General features: G+C 33.9%; 1 protein-coding gene across 3 annotated transcripts in view; it reads right to left on the bottom strand.

Moving 5' to 3' along the window:
* The window catches only part of jvl (javelin-like), an 85037-nt gene that overhangs the window by 51614 nt on the left and 16581 nt on the right, over positions 1 to 16842 (bottom strand). The window contains exon 1 of one of the 3 annotated variants that reach the window (XM_090101365.1): positions 1486 to 2038. The exons of the other annotated variants lie outside the window; for them this stretch is intronic. The gene's annotated coding sequence lies outside the window, so the exon portion shown is untranslated. Of the gene's footprint in view, positions 1 to 1485; positions 2039 to 16842 lie in introns of those variants that run through there. 3 annotated transcript variants of the gene reach the window in all.

Raw genomic sequence — 16842 nt, 5'->3', positions numbered from 1 at the left:
TATTTTATTTTTTTATTTCTGCTAAGTTACAGCGCCAGCAATTTAATTAGATAAAGTTACTTCTTTGAATGTGTGTACTTTATGTATAGAGATTCATGTCTGCTGTTTTATGGTATTATCTCTTATGAATGACCTAATTTTCATCAATTAAATAGTAGATATGTTTACAATTTTCGCTTGTAAATGTTGAGGATAGAGCCTTCGTGGAATTAAAATACCTATTTGTAAAAGTTTTAATTGGATATTGATTATTATGGCGAGCGTGGTGACCTTTGACAATGCAGTAGCTATATAGGCTGTTGTTGGTGATGATGATGTGTGGAAGAATTTTACTTAGGTATATTACTAGGAAAAAACAATCTGCAATGTTATAATAAAATAAATATAATGAATATACTTAAATATATCGTGCTAGATATTTTCTTAGGTATACGTAATATTTTATACCTACGCTCGACAAAATATTTCAGATAGGTACTTAGGTACCTTTATGTGTTCTTTATATTCTTTCCAACTTCGAAAAACATAAAATACATTTGAAATATTCTATCTGCCTTGAATATTCTAAATTAATAAGGAGCATATCTCTTTAATAGAAAGTAATGTTACTTGCGATAAATTATGATAATGAAGAATGCTTACTTCAAAAAATTCCTCAAATATCATTACAATAAAATAATATTCAAGTTATAAGTTATTTTGACGAAAAAGTGGAATGGAATGAAGTTATACTTAATATAATTTTAATGCTAGATATTATGGCCTTGTCCAACTAGTTTCAGAGGTAATTTTATAATGAACAATAATTAGCCAAAACAACTATTGACGACTCGCGTGCGATATGAATTATTTAAAATCCAAAGAATAGTTCTAGATTTTTTCTGAATCGACACAACAAAAGCATAACATATTATTTTCTGAATCAATTTAAAATAAAGACTTGTTTTAAGAACCTGATACCTATATAATTCACTGTCACATTTTCTACAGGTATTAAGTTGAAAAAGAATATTAAACAACGTTTCTAATGCAGCAGCATTAATAAATTCTATGGGTAATTTCTTCTTACAAACCAACACGCAGCACTTTATTACGAAGGTTACGTTTTGTAATTATTTACACACCTTCGTGCAATACACGAAGGTAACAAATATAATGAAATGCTTCATTAGTCACTGTAGCATTACTATCTATTTTCTACCTTCGTGCAATACACGAAGGTAACAAATATAATGAAATGCTTCATTAGTCACTGTAGCATTACTATCTATTTTCTAATGTAAGTAAAAGGTAGGATTCCTGCTTAATAGATTTATAGAAAATTAATGATAAACGTTTGATACAAGATAAACTGTTCAGATACAACCATAGGACTGGTAAGGTTGCCGCAGTATGCAAATAAAGTTTTCTGATAAATACACATGATTTACACCGTACACGTATAATATTGTCATATGAGCAGACAGGTCAATTTAGAGCGCCCACCTGTGGTGCAAGGTTCGCTGGAACCTCTGTTGCCGCCGTTTTGCCGGTGTCCTAGTACGTTAGTCGCATCCACGCGGGCCCGCATGTCGTACCCTTTGACACACCTCAACCGCACAATTTTCCATCAGTCACTCTGATCGAGAGCCCGATTGTACCGTTTCCGATTCAACACAGGAGACACTGAGGCCTGGAAACCACTCGGCCGTAAAACACGCACTGCACTCGGTAATTGTTACCGCTCCCTATTTTACATGCCGTTGCAGTTAACTACCTAGGTATATCCTCGTGTGACACGACAGAATGTTATTGAAAATGATTTCGCGTAAACAAACGAAACTTATTTGAATAGCCACAAACTGCAACGTCGACAAATAACACGTATTTAATAAACACAAGCACTGTTAACAGATATGCTACTCACTGAAGGTATAATCATATCGTAAACAAGTCGAATATTGATAGCGGGTACAACGCCGATAATAGAAATAACGTAGACGCGGTCCGTATCTCGTTAATGCCTTTAACGTACTGAATTGTGAGTACTGAACGGAGGCAGCTGTGCGAGACTGACAAAAAGAGAAAGAAAGAACTATACTATGACGTGCAGAGTACTATAAAACATAACTCCCCAGTTCTGTGTCGCGTAAATGTATGCTTTCGAGCGTCCTCCGCAAAGGTGATTTTAGTTTGAGGATATCGAACTTGTACTCAGCTGAGTCAGTTTCCTCGAACGTTGCGTGTGGAAATTAGAGTTCGACTGAATACTCATTGAGTATGAAAGAGACAACGATCTGATCGAAAGATTTCGTTCCGAAACGCACCGAAGTTGTTCCGATAGACAAGGCTGGCTGTCACGTTTCGCGAAGACTAGACATGATATCCTTATATTATATTCAAAGGATATACCAAAAGTTTAGTCTAAGTAAATCTCGAAAACAAATTCTCTAACTTAACTTAAATATTAATCTTCCTCAATATGATTAAGCGTTCTCCATTAATTAATGACATCCTGATAGTAGTCGGTAAGCATTAAACAAGTAATTAATTAATTATCTGAGTTTACAATCATTACATTTACACAAGAAAGTATTATATTTAGGAACACGTGAAATTAATAATAGGTTAAAAAAATATATTTATCCTACATTTAAATTTTAAAACTTTTACAGAAATTTATTGATCATATCCTAAAATAGAAAGCAGGACAATTAAAAATGTAGTCAATTCACCCACACATTATTCCACTTTAAGTAAACGAAGAGGACTATCTAAAAATTAAAGTATTAGTCACATTGCGAATTAAACATTTTATCTGTTTTGAAACCCCGTTAAATTAAAGAACATTACATCATCTACCATAGGTTAAGAAGTTATAACTTCGGTAACCTAGAGGTATATAACATGTGCCAAAATTGAAATTCATCCAATTTTTAGGAACAGGGCAAAATATTTGTCCAATTAATTTTGCCATAAAGTAACATTAGTGAAATCAGATTTAAATAAGCATCTGAGATAAGATCCTTATCTTCTATTGATTATTATTAACCTCGTTAAAAAAACCATGAGATTTATCGAAGTATGAATTCCAACATTTAGAGAGTTTCACCGTGACATTAAAAAATTGGCAGCGCCAAGGATCGTAACACATAGAGATTAGAGATGATTATCATAATTACGTCGTCAGCATTCTGTCCCATCCAACACTGGATATATAGGTATATACTCCGCACATATAAGACTTTATCTCGTGTGATTTCTCTGCTGGCATCCGCGAATGAAGCGTGACGGTACGAATAATGTGCAATACATTCATAGAATTACCTTATAAATCTAATTTTACTTTGCGCAACTAATATGCTCTCGTTGCGATATCAACTGCTTATTGAGCAAAATTCATCTAGTGCATACTTTCTAAATTATTATATCACATGTACAAAGCAAAATTTCTTGATCATTACGATGTTAATACATGTTTTAGCTATCAATTGATTACTTGCTATCATTTATAGAGATTGTATAAGCGGATAGGCAAGAAATTAGTTCCTTGTGATATAACATTAATGTATTTTACACAATGTTCTCCCCATACAGCTAAATTAAATGTACCTACTTTGATACATAACTCTTAATTTGATCTACACGAAACCACTTTATGACTTTTGTAAAATGATGAGAGTTAAGCCAGTGTTTAATGTTTATCACATTTGATGACAGTCTAGATAGGGAAGACGATTTAGATGACCTGATCTGCATGTAAGCAACACATAATTTGCAAGCGAAAGCATATTCTTGACAACCTTGGCTTTCCGCATTTATTTTTAACGAGTACTGGTTTGACTCGTTTCATATCTAAATTTTATCTGTTTTTGCTTTTTATCTGAATTATGAAGCATATTATTGTTTAACCAGGATCAACGTCAAGTAGTCAACTGTAAATGTTAGTTTTGTTAGGAAGGTTAGGAAGGTTACTAAATGCAATAATTTAAATTCTATTCAGTAATTAGATCGTAATTGAAAACCTACCCAGACAAACGTTGAAATTCATTCCGTCTATTCTTGGTCCAGAGTTAAAAATATATGTAAATAAATAGCAAGAGGTAATTGCATTTATGAGGCAATCGTGAAAATTTATCCATATCTGAAGACACTAAATGACGCAAGAAACCATAAAAATATACAAGTTAAGGTCTTCCAACCAGACTAGAATCGATAACGTGGGTGGGCATGCTCTACACATGCTAATCCTTGCCATTTCAAACTACACTTGAATCGTGTTATGTTTTACTGCATCTATTGGAAAACACACAGCAATAAATAAAATAGTTATCGTATTATTTGTCGTCCATAATTATTTACATATCAATAGACGCACACACAAGGTTATCTCAATTAATAAATTAAACTTTCTTCTTCACAGTTGAACTCTCCACATTTGTTAACATAACGCAAATGTCATCAAATGCCGCAAGACCGGTTACTATGAAAAGCAATTTTAATCATCGATATCGCCTCCGGTAATGTTATTCCGAAATTGAAAGCTGCGAATACTTCTAAGCGTACCTACCCAAATTCTTCATATTCATTTAGGAAGTTAGGTATGTTGATGACTTTAATCCATACTAATATTATAAATGCGAAAGTAACTCTGTCTGTCTGTCTGTTACTCAATCACGCCTTAACTACTGAACCAATTTGCATGAAATTTGGTATAGAGATATCTTGATATCCGAGAAAGGACATAGAATAGGTTTTATCCCGGAAATCCTACGGGAAAGGGTTTTTCTTTGAAAAAGCGGGCGAAGCCGCGGGCGGGAAGCTAGTTCTATATATGGTATAAAGTGAAATTTCGTCATATTACTTCTTTATGAATTTTGAATATATTCTATACTCATAAGGACTTAGCAATGCATATCATAGCTCTTGCAATGTCTGTTTTGTAGCAGTTATCTAATTGTTACAAAATTTGCTAATGTATTAATGATTAAGACACGCTCGCACTTAGCACAGAATCCTGTCCGGCGCTTAGAAAGGAACGATGTAAGAATTCTAGGTATAGCGTGCAATTGTCAATTGCCACCAATAAGATTGAACAACCTTCATACAATGCATATTCATTTGACACGAGAAGTCCTACAGCAATAGAATTTGCAAACACCATTAAAAGCCAGCTGCCTAGCTACGAACTATGAATATGGGCGAAACAATTGACGAGTACTGACCTGGCTCAAAAGCAATGTACTTCTACACTGAACCTTCCAATCTTAGTAATAACGATTATTTTACCTTTCCCCTACTTACTCACTACTAGATAGAACACGTGACATATACGACTTTATTTGTTATGCAAAAACACGAACATCCTCTCCAGCGCGTTGCATTGGTGCATAGAAGAGTTACGTAATATTTAAAGTAATAATAATATAATAGAATAAAGTGATAGAACACGATGATACAAAATGTTTGATAACCAATCGTATCAATTGAAGACTGTAAATGATAAAAGATTTTGCAGGAATTGGATGTCATAATAACTAAACGGTAAATTTGGTATTTGGTTCTGTAGAGATTGAATATTCTGTTCTACCTAGATACTCTATTGATTTAATAACTTTCGAGTGGACAAATCCACCGCAGACATCAAATATTCCTAGAAAGTCCTACTTTGATCTGCTCTTCTGTTTTATTAATGGTTAACAGAACCGCACCCTTTTGAAAAGTGACTGGTCATGCCTTTACAGGCACCGGATACGAGTCAATAAAACCGGCATAGCTTTTGACTAACGACTCAAAGCTCTAGTCTAAAATTAGAACGGACCAGAATTGTAAAGGATATATTGTTACAACTCGGTAGCAATTTCTTCGGGCAGTGGCGAATATTTTTAAGGTATCATGATAGATGATGATGAAGGCAAGTACTAACGACGCGACGGTTTTCTTGTTACATTGATTTTAATGCTTAAACACAATTTTATTAGAACGTGCTACATTCTAAGGTATACAATATTGGAGGGATAGGTGGTATTGAAACTAATAATAATATTGAAAAAAAAAGTAACAAGTCTTGGTCTGTCAGCGCCCAAGGCTGATCACCTTGTCCGTAAATCGATCGATGAAACAGATGTGAAATGCATCTGTCCAACAGGGAGACACGGGAAGCTTCATGTTATAAATTATATGAACTCAACATGCTTACGAGTTACGACTCTTTAATTTTGTAAGGTGATTTTCTTTGAAATGTTTACACAAAATTAAAATATTGTTTTATCTTTAAAAAAACAAAAATATTTTCATACATTTTGCTCCTCTTGGCGAATTATCTACGACATCAAATTTTATAATTTGAACAATTACACTGAGATTTTATGTGGCCATCCACTATAAACGTGATCGTAACGATAAATCTTTATCAACTTGTTTTGATGTCGTTACCTATTTAAAGCAATTTCAAAGTTCTTCATGCTCCTCAAGTTAATTATGCATTCTTATAAACTGGTTATGATTCCAATTAACATGTCAATATTTTTAACAAACTGTGATCGCCTATCTCATTCGGTAGCATCGTAACTGGAACGTAATTACCAGCTAACAAAGAGCTAATCAATAGTGGCTTCATGTTGAAATGCCATTACACAGACCATCGATGTGCAAGACGTATCGAGATGATGGACAGCAATTAGCAGTGGGTCGCCAGTCGCCACTCCGCGAAATCCCATTATACATGTAATGCGAGGTAATTTCAGATTACATAATTCGTAAGGGAAGTAATGAAATTACGAGTGCAGCCGCCGAATGGAAGTAGCGCACCTCTTGTTAGAACACCTTGTTATGTTACACTTCTTGTTTGCGTAACTATGAGAATCGTATTTCATTTTCACTGACAATAACTCATTTCGCTGCGGCGCGAAAAAATCGGGCGCACTCATTTTGCATACCAAGTGTGTACGCGGCGATATATTAGATACAAATCGGCCTACGGCTTGTTACTTATTTTTACGGACTAAATATATGCAGAAATTAGCGCCACGCGGAATTTAAATAGATACCTACTTCTGTTCATGGTAACAAAAACACGATAAATATTATGAACACGAAAACATTTTTTTTGAAGATATAAAAATATAAAGTAGTGAAAAATGCAAGGCCAATGTTTTATTAAATAAAAACATTGTTTTTTTTTCTCCTACCTATAAAAACAATTTGACATTGAATAATTTAAGCCGTGTTTTATCTCGTAGCCATTATTTTATCGTAGGGGGGAAAATGAGAGAGTGATGAATTTAAACCATAATCAAAAGAGCTTATAAAAGGACATAATAGTACGTAATAAGTACATATCTTTATAAAAAAAGGAGTAACATAGTTATCTAGGAATTCACAACAGGATGTTATGAGATTTTATATGATTTTAATGGATACTTGCTAATTGCTTTAGCTTTGCTATGAGCAAAAACTATGGTGGACAGCAGACAGCCGCATGGTAGGCTAATATTTGAGTGAAATATTTTACTGTTAGGTACATCATGTATTTATTTTAATTTTATTTTGAGCGCCTCCTCGGTACAGTGGTTGACGCGTGAATGTAGAACCGAGGGGTCCTGGGTTCGATTCCCGGTCGAATAAAAAAAAATGTCTCGGTCTGGCAGGACACAGAAGGCTGATCACCTAGGTACTTGTCCTCAAAGAAAAATCGATCAGTGAAACAGATGTATGGATAATGCATCTGCCCCTTACCCCACTTGGGGACACGGGACTTCACACTTTTTACACCATGTATTTCGTAATGAGCGTCTAAATCGGAAAGAATGATTTCAATGAGGGTATTTTACAGCATTCACTATATTGACTCCAACTTTTCGAACAATTTTGGGTATATAAAATTACTCCAATTTTTCTACGATTCTGCAATAACATAAATAAATCACGGCAAACAAACTTCAACAAAATCCGACCAAGATCCTCGAGATATAAGTTAACCTGATACTAAAGTTGATAGTAAGAGATAACATCTAACCTTTAACAGCGGAAATCTCGTACGTATTCACTCACGTAACAAGCCATTATATTTACCTAGAACAGCAGATATTATGACAAAAACATCAACCCAGTTTCGAGCTCGCACTTGTTACGCGTCAAGCAAAAGCCATCATCGATTAAGTTGCACTAAGTTAGCCAACGTGCACTTCAAATAATGCGTGAAATTCCAACGCAAATTGTATACTTGTTTTACATTGCATTTGCTCAATATTGTCGACAGATAGCATCGCAACAAACACGTAATCTTCTAGTTCATAACTCACAAAACTATTGGGTTGTTCATTTGCACAATTGACTATTCAAATGTGGCATATAAATAATAATAATGAAGTTAGATCTCGACTGTAGGACTTCTTATTATACTTCGTTTGATGATGTAATCATTATGATTAAAAATTATGCAAACCATAAAACTCAATATAATTTTACTAATAGACGCCACTGAATCCCAGAGCAATTTCTGCGAGGTACTAATTTATCTGACAAACTTAGGGCCAAATTCGACATCAAATTATCTCTACCACTGCATAGTTATTCCGCAGGAGAATCAATATTCGGTGCTATCAGCAACAAACTCTAAACATTATATCTGGAACGGTGCCTGTCTCCGGCGTCGCAACTCGCAAGCCACCGATGTTATTATGAGAATTATAGCGAAATATACCAAGTCGCGTAAGATAACAAACACAGTGATAAAAGCGATAAAGGAGAAAGTCACAAATTACATGAAAGGCGTTTTATGATAGTTGTAAATGTTAATAATGATATACAAGCCAATCAAACTGTAATGAATTTTCAGACCGCGCCGTAAACAACAGCTCGATAAGTAAAAGTACTATAAACTAATTATTCTCTATTACTATTGTAGTTAAATGTTTACAGAGTATTTTGGATATTTTTATAATTTATTTATAAACATTAATAATATTATTTATACGAAATGATAATGCACACAAAAATGAACTATGCTCTAATATTTCCATTCTCTATAGTTAGTAGGTACTTTTCCTCAAGTTTAACCGTCAAGGGTGAAAATCTACCGACCGTGAAGGACTAATAAGGCAACAAATAAATAGCATTATGTTAAAACGTGCCCTTCTTGTTAGTTATAAGTGCAAACTGAAGTAAACCATTAGTACAAATTGTGATAATTATTTTAGCTATCCACAAACTTGGCAATTCGTTGCCATAGTAGTATGTATACCTAGATAACCTCCTCCTTTTTTTTGAAGTCGGTTAAAAATCGAATGTTAAACCTAATTTAATAAATGTAACAAAAAATATAGGTCCACCGTATCTGTCCACATTTTGTTACAGAAAATTTTACCAATATGTATCTCCTTCTCTTTTTAATTTTCACTCTTTCAAAGCTTTCTTTAATCTTTTTATTTTTATCATTACTTCTTGAAAAATAACTAAAATCATTTTTTTATTGAAACATTTTGGTACATCAATTTCAATAAAAACCCCTCACCCTCTGTACCTACGCCACACGTCATCTCTTGACTTGATGTCTAATTTGCGGTGTCGATATTTAAAGCAACCCCTGTTTTTGTACCGTAATATAATCACGTGCGCTGTATTTAAGTCATTTTATTTATTAGGGTACTTATCTCTCAACATAATTGCTTTATGAGTTTTATTTACATGTATTGGGATGTTAACTGGTGTACTTACGGATGAAGCAATACAATTTGGTCGCGTAATATGAGTTTTGAAATATATGCCCGACTGGGGTACTATGGCTTGGATACCATACAAGATTGAACATAGCATTCTTGATTCTGCTACCAAGATATAAATCGTTTTAGATACATCACTCATAAAATGTTAAAGGTAAAGAGGCGCCGAGGACTATGACCAAATCACATGGCGCCATGCCATTCCATACATCCATATAGCATACATCAAAGCATTCCGCCGGTTTCACTTTTCTCTCCATCGGTTATTGCAGGATGGGCGTGACAAGACTCGAGGCGGCCTTGCCGTCCGTCGATTACATACTTTCCCTGTTTTTATGGGAATCCCATGGGGTATACGACAATATAGTGAAAGTGGAACAATTTCTTTATTATATTTTGTGGTACGTACCTTTTTTATTGAGTGCCTAACTGATATACAATTTTCAATGTCTGTTAAGCGTCACGCTTTTCCGATTTCGATACGATTCTTTTCATATAAGTAGGTACATCGATACGACAAATTTTAAATGTACTTCCTTGTTTGTATATAATATTCAAGTGTTAATACACACACCGGCACAATTAGCGGAACAGAAACCGATGCGCGAGAATATCGTCTGGGATTTGAACGAATGGCAGCAGGTTCTCTTTACTGATGAGTGCAGAGTTCTTTTAAAACAGATCGATGGGAGACAGCGAATATGGAGACGCAAAGGAGAACGCCACATACAGTCTAATTTTGAACACACATGTGGCTTATGGTGGCGGCTCGATTATGGTTTAGGGGGGGTTATGTTTGGGAGCTCGCACGGAGTTAGTGATAGTCACAGGAGGGACCATGACAGCAGATCGATACATCAGAGACATTTTAGAAGAACATGTTGTACCATTTGCTCCGTAATTGGTGACGACTTTATTCTTATGCAAGATAATGCTCGTGCTCGTAGTGCACAATCGGTACAGGCATATCTGAGCCACGCAGGTATACCGGTGATGCAGTGGCCAGCCAATTCCCCCGATATGAATGCGATAGAGCATGTCTGGGACTTGCTAAAAAGAAGGGTTAAATCCAGAATGCCACCCCCTAACAATCTGAATGAACTTGGAAACGCATTACTTGAGCATTGTAAGCGGTTGCCTCAAGAAATCATCGATAACATAATCTGTAGCCTGCCCAGACGAATGGAAACCGTAATCAGAGCAAGAGGGGGAAACACTCGTTATTAATTTTGCTTTAATTTTATTGTTAAATCATTTAATGCTTACTTTTTTTATTTTTTGTGATGGTTCATAATCATGTGAAAATTTCACTTATTTCAAATTTCTTTATTTTTCAATAAAAAATAATTAAGACTTTTCAAAGTCGTTGTTAAAAGATGTTAATCAATTTGTTATTTTGTGTCTAATTACATTTTCGTCAAATATATGCGTTATTATCTCATAGTCTCACTTTTTTTTCTGTTCCGCTAATTGTGCCGGTGTGTATATAATCTTAAGATTAAGACCAATTACGGCAGACAAGACCGACACGACCGACACTTCATTGACACCTTATTGATCCATTGAAATGTTACATTTTTTAGGCCTGACCTCGAGTTTTTTAGAGGACGCAATTTTATTTTTTTGATGTGTAGGGGGGGTCAGTGTGAAGCTAAAACCAAGTTTGTGGGGTCGCCACCCTTGTCCCATGGCCGCCATCTTGAAAATAGCGGTTGAAATGGTTTTAACGATATATCTCTTAAACTATTTATCTGATAATAAAACAATTTTAACATTATTTGTTGCAAATTAAATTCTCTACAACTTTGATTCAGTAACTTTTTGTCGTAGAACTATAAATAAAAAAGTTATAAGCGAAAATGTTCAGAAATTAGAGCTATTTATATTTTTCAATAAAACTTTTTTTTTATCATTTTACGAAGAAATGATATCAGACCATTTTTGTAGATTGTTTTTCGAGGAACAACTTTTATATACAACATTTTTTCATTACGTCAATAGCTAAGGTTTTACAGCGCTCAGAAGTGAGTACTATTTTTCAGTAGTAACTATACATAATAAATTGGCTATTGGCTCTTTTCCCAGACTCCACAACAATGGAAGCACACTGCAGAACATTTCAGCCCTGCTTTTCGACGTAAAAAAAAACGCACTTCCAGACTCTACCTCCTGGGTTGTGGGGAAAAGATTCAATAATTAATTATTAATAATATTGTAAAATTAATTATTAAAAAATATATTATTATAACAAAAATAAAATAATTACTGGTGACAAATTATTATTAGTACACACATAATATATCGTATTCTGTATAGTAAAGAGTACTTAAAATAGTACTCACTTCGGATGGCTGTAAAACCTTAGCTATTTACTTAATGAAAAAATGTTGTAAATAAAAGTTGTTCTACGAAAAACAATCTACAAAAATGGTCTGATATAATTTCTTCGTAAACTAATAAAAAAAAAAAGTTTTATTGAAAAATATAAACATCTCTAATTTCTGAACATTTTCGCTTATAACTTTTTTGTTTATAGTTCTACGACAAAAAGTTATTGAACCTAAGTTGTAGAGAATTTAATTTGCAACGAATAATGTTAACATTGTTTTATTATCAGATAAATAGTTTAAGTGATATATCGTAAAAACCATTTCAACCACTATTTTCAAGATGGCGGCCGTGGGACAAGGGTGGCGACCCCACAAACTTGGTGATAGCTTCACACTGACCCCCCCTACACATCAAAAAAATAAAATTGCGTCCTCTAAAAAATGCGACCCCAAATGTAACTTTTCAATGGACCATATGTAGGTTTTAAACTTTTAAATTACAATTTTAAACATCTGAACATAGCCAATTATTTCTTGAAATTTATCAAGCATTTATATAAATTTTAGACATACAAGTAATAGCTATGGTATAGAAACAATTGAAATGCATTCTTGCGAATGAATGCAGAACAAAAATATGCAGACAATACAATCTAATACCGTTTGTTTTATGAAGACGATGACGAATGGGCAATCTCTAAATATTTATGAATACTTCGAATAGACATCAAGAATATTATAATATTAACATATTAATAACCTTCAAGTTTAAATTGACGATACCTCATTGAATCTAAGCTTTCAATGAGCAAATGCAACAAAATTAATATCATTACCTATGATCATTACACCCATTCTTTGACCTTTCTTACACTATAGTGGGTGTTCGTCAATTTTGACATTGACACGCTTTAAAATTATTTAAAATGAGAGGAAGATAAATAGTAGATGTAGATAATCGAAAGCGTAGTTTATTTTTTCCTTTGTGAATATTTAAAGGAAAAGCGAGTGCTTTTTGATGCAACGCTGTTGAAAAAATACTCTGAGTATTTCCGAAAGTGATCTCATTTCTGATGCAAATGGTTTTAAATCGTACGTTCTCTTTGCAAATGTTACCTATGTTTGAAGCATGCACTTCATAATGTCAATGTAATTCATGAGATGTCAGAGTAATATTACAACAGCGTGACTTGATTTTTACCCGGTAGGTATGATGGGATATAAAAATGATGCTATGTATATTATAATAGTATTCAATGTATAAATTGTTGAGGGTATAGTTTAATTAACTACGTATTGTAGGTACCTATCCATTCATGCTAAATGTTCAATATGTACTTTAAAATCGTTATTAAAGGCATCCAAGCATCGCGTTAAAAATCTGAAAATAATTAACAAGAAGCAAGATCATAAATAACATACGAAAGTAAATACTCGTACAATTTTACAAGCTCACATTAATACATTCAGTTTCGCAAGATTAATTTGCATTATTTCGCGGTAGGTAAGCCGCAAAGCTAGTGACTCATGCGTTCAAAAATTTCTCAATGTAAAAGGCGCACTGTTTTTGGTGCTTATTTCACAATCAGTAAACAAACTCGAGCATCTTTTATAAACAAAAAATGTAAAACACAAACAACGATTCAACAATGGCTGACGGATGCATTAATTCGCCTATTGTAGAGGCGCATTTCTCAATGCGAGAGAAATTTGACAATGCACTTAAAGAAAGTTCAGTTTGGAGTGTACGTGACGTGATTAACAAACAAGTTTTTGTCCGTGTGAAGATAGAGGAGCCGATGCATCTGAATAATAACCACGAACCGGAATTAAAGTGATAGTCAATTACGCTCGCTCCGGTGCCATCGAAAGTGTTCGGAAGGACTTGACATATGTACTAAATCGTGTAGTGTCATTTATAGTGACGCCGCAGCGAAGAAAGTGACACGAAAACCTTATTGCGTCGATGTTTGAGTTAATGGATTGATGTGTTGATGTCAAACAAAGTGCTACTTGAGAAATTATCGGTTATGTTGATTAATATTTAGAAATTTAAATAAGTATATATCTATTTATAATTATGAATTAATGATAATACTATAAAACATTATATACTACTATGGTAAATCCGTGACACCCGGTATATACTTATTACTTACCTATTTACTACCTCTAATAAATGTAAAATTGTAAACATATTTACAATTGCCTGAACACATTTAACACTTTATGAATTAAAGTATTGGTATTATTATAAATTATAAGATGACATTATTTTATTACTGCTACCAAAAGCACTCAAATTAAAATATCCGGCATTGAAAGCAGTAATTATTATTAAAAAGTATATACGGCAACAAGCGTAGTTAATTAAATGATTAAATTAAGTGGCATTGATGTTGAAAATACCATTTCATCAATGTAAATAAATGACTTTAGTCACGTAACGTCTTTCAGTATAAGTTTTAAGTCTTCAGGGGGCGGCAAGGAACTGAAGTTTAACGATTTTGCAACGAAACATTCAAAACGTAATACGATTGAAAATAAATTAAATTCAAATCAAATTTTAATAATATTCGGCACTAATTCTACAAAACATGTAGAAGGTGGTCAGATTAAGATAGAAACTGCTTTCCGAACCGATGGAAAATTATTATTTTTCTGTATTTTAACGATTGAAAAGCGCTGCTAAACGAAGTCAAGTTGAATAAATAAATGGTTGAGTTTGAGATTCTAAAACTTAACTGACAAAGAGAATCCCGCTTACATTTTTATTCCCGGATCAAGTAAAAGCCTCTGCACCAAATTTCAGGTCACTCGATTAATTATGGAGCTACACCTCCGAGCTTAATTAGGTCATGTACACTGTAAAAGTGTCGACTTTTTCGAAATTCTTTCAAATTGCTCGTTAATATTTCACAGAGTTAATTTTATCAAACGACGGATGAAATATGATGTAAACATTCCTTTCTAAAAAGATTACAGCAAAAATATTTTTTTATTGAAGACACAAGAACATTTTGAACTTATTAGCAGTTGAAAAATTAATTACGACCTCGCCGTTCTAACGCCTATTTGGCGCACTAGGTATATGACGAAAAGCAATTTTATTTATCGTCTTTGTCGCAATTGTCTGACAATTCGATTGTGTAAATGCCGTAATGACACCACGAGAACAATTTATATCACAATAACGTTGTTCTTAGGTGCGATAAGCGAATAATCGGTGAACGTGGAAGACAATTTGTTAACAACGAACCGCGGTGTAGAGTGTAGACACCACGCTCATTAATGAGAATAATTACGAGGCATAAGAACAACAATACAGCAGCAAAAAGATAAAAAGGAATGTTGAAATTTGGAAAACGAATAATGCATGTACATGTGCGCAGTGCGAATTATAATAGAAATGCAGAGCGCTTGCGATTCGAGATGCTCACGCGCATTTCACGCGACTGCTTTCGCCGATAAGAGCCGACGCTGTGTCAAGTATGTCTATGACAGATGCGTATCTGATGTCGCGTTATGTGCTCTGCTAATTTAAAGCACTTAGAGGTTGTTTAAATCCCATATGGGAATTGTAAAGACAATCTAAAATCGGATGATTGGAAGACATCGGCATTTATTTATTCGTCCAATAATGCCGTCACAATTTTGCTAAATAAAATGTTTCTGAATCGACAAACGTAGATTTCAGTTATCGCGATTTGATGGTAGCAAATGGCTCTACTTCAATTCAGTGAAGAATAATGTAATTCGGCTCTTTGAAATTATAATATCAGAGCGTGATAGGGTTGTCACCTGTTTGATGTTAATTGAAAACTTGTTAATTATTGTGAACGACAATTATATCCGATACTTATAAAATATAATGTATGATTAAATGATAGGTACATTTTATTTAAAACTCAAAGTGTAGCGTTTATTTTACGATAATACACTGTTATCATGTTTTAATTTTCCACGGAAGAATTAACAGATTTTCTTCTCTCCTATGGCAATGAGCATATGACTTTATTTATTACGGTAAGATAAGGTATAAAAAGAAAATCTTAGCATTCCAGACCATACTTGCCACGTATAAATATGCAAGTAATGTTACTTGCTGTGCACGACACGGTCGTTGACTCCGATGCAATTGATCTTTCATCAATAGACATTACGATTTAAACGCGGAAACGTTGCACTTTATAACGTCGCCAATTTTAGGCTTCTTGATACAAGAAACACGCAGGATGCGTATGCGATTCGATTTTTGAGATAAACTAAAATAGTATAGGAAAATAACAGAGGTAAAAATAATATAAATATGTACACATTTTGTAAATTTTTAAAATATGAATTTTTAAACATTTATATTATTTCATAACAAGAAAACATTTATAACTTAAGTTTCCAACGGACGTTAATTGTTCCGCGTATCGGTCAGACATTCTTAGAAATATCAGAACGATGCTAAGACAGTATACTCAGTACTTTATCTTTGTAATAAGGTAGTCAGCGGTCTTCGTATTTCTTTCTTTGCCTGGTGGCCGAAACATTTCAAGAGTTTCAACCATGGATTATGTTGAAACTTGAAACGTAAGCAAAAAATATTGTGTACCGTAATAGTGATTGTAGCCGTGACGATAATTTTTGTTTCAACGTTGTGCTTAGAGATTTTACAGTAGACCTCTGCACTGGCACGAAGAATGCTTAGATTCTGTTGATGTCACGTCCATGTTGCCCTAAATAGGGCCAGTGAAAAGTCGATCCGAGAGAAATTCGTAAAGCTCTAAAGAGAAGATTATGTAAAAACTTTGCGGCAAATC

The sequence above is a fragment of the Colias eurytheme genome, chromosome 4, assembly GCF_061535395.1.
Source record: "Colias eurytheme isolate Ceu_HAF_F1 chromosome 4, ilColEury1 Martin Lab GWU primary, whole genome shotgun sequence".
Taxonomy (NCBI): domain Eukaryota; kingdom Metazoa; phylum Arthropoda; class Insecta; order Lepidoptera; family Pieridae; genus Colias; species Colias eurytheme.
The sequence above is the reverse complement of the archived record's forward strand: the minus strand, read 5'-3'. Positions and strand labels throughout refer to the sequence as shown.